We start from the raw sequence: 1,436 nt of genomic DNA, 5'->3' as shown, positions 1-1,436 counted from the left end.
TTTGCCGAAAAATGACTGGTTACATGAATGAAGACCAGCTACTCATACATTGTTTTCAGGATAGTCTAGTAGGATCGGCTCTTCGGTGGTACAACCAACTTAGTAGGGAAATGATCCGATCTTGGAAGGACTTGGCATCAGCATTCTGTGAGCAATACAAGCATGTATCGGATATGGTACCAGACCGGATGACTTTGCAAATGATGGAGAAAAAGCCGTCAAAAACTTTTAGACAGTATGCGCAGAGATGGAGGGATGTCTCAGCCCAAGTAGAACCCCTACTAACAAAAACGGAGATAACCGTTCTTTTCATCAACATTTTGAAAGCACCGTTTTATGACAAACTAGTGGGAAGTGCCACGAAAGACTTTGCGGATATTGTAATATCCGGTGAGCCTATAAAGAATGCCGTCAAGAGCGGTAGAATGGAAGGTGAAGAAAGTTCAAGAAGGGCAGCGCCTATGAAGAAGAAAGAACCAGAAACCCACATGGTGGGAATGGGAAGCCGTTATGCCCCTAACCCATATCCAAACCAACCCCGACCTCGAAATTATCCACCTCCGAATTTCTATTACCCTCCTCAAACCCCTTACTACCAAACACCGCCTCCTTACTCTTCTTACCCTGTTTACGCCACAAGTAACCCGAGACCAACCGCCACATTCCCATAAAATACAATACCCGCCCAAGGTCAACCCAAAAACGAGCAGAGGCCAGCAAAACCCAATTCCGAGAGACCACAATTTACCCCTATTCCTGTGTCATATGGGGAACTGTACCCAAAACTTTTGGATAAGCAATTGATATCCCCGCATTATACGGCACCATTGAGGCCCCCATACCCGAAATGGTACGACCCAAACGCTAGTTGTGCATACCATGCGGGAAACCAGGGACATTCCACGGAAAATTGCCTAGCCTTTAAAAGGAGAGTTCAAGGACTAATTGATACGGGTATCCTACGATTCGATAGTGCCAGTAATGCAACTGGGAACCCGTTCCCTAACCATACTGAAGGGAATGTGAACACAGTGGGGAAAGAAGATGAATGGCAAGTCAGAAGATGTGTTTCAGAAATAAGGACGCATCTGCAGAAAATCTGGGAGGTACTGGTTAAGAATGGATTGCTTTATCGCCCCTACGATAATTTCAGAAAAGAATGTCAGATTTTTTGTGATTTTCATGAAATTGTAGGGCACGACATTCAATCATGTGAGGAATTTAAAAGGTTACTGCAAGACCGGATAGATAATAAAGAGATTGAGATCATTAATGAAGGAGAGGACAATGAGAAAGAAGTATGTACCTCCGACAATCAATCGTCAGGTTGTCCGTATAACGCCGATCGACCATTCGTAATTTATTACGATGCAAGAAAGGAACCGGTGAAACCAAAAATGATAATTGAAGTACCGTCTCCTTTCCCTTACAAGGAC

This window comes from Gossypium hirsutum, chromosome A07 (assembly GCF_007990345.1).
Source record: "Gossypium hirsutum isolate 1008001.06 chromosome A07, Gossypium_hirsutum_v2.1, whole genome shotgun sequence".
In the NCBI taxonomy this organism is placed as follows: Eukaryota; Viridiplantae; Streptophyta; class Magnoliopsida; order Malvales; family Malvaceae; genus Gossypium; species Gossypium hirsutum.
This window is presented reverse-complemented; position numbering follows the sequence as displayed.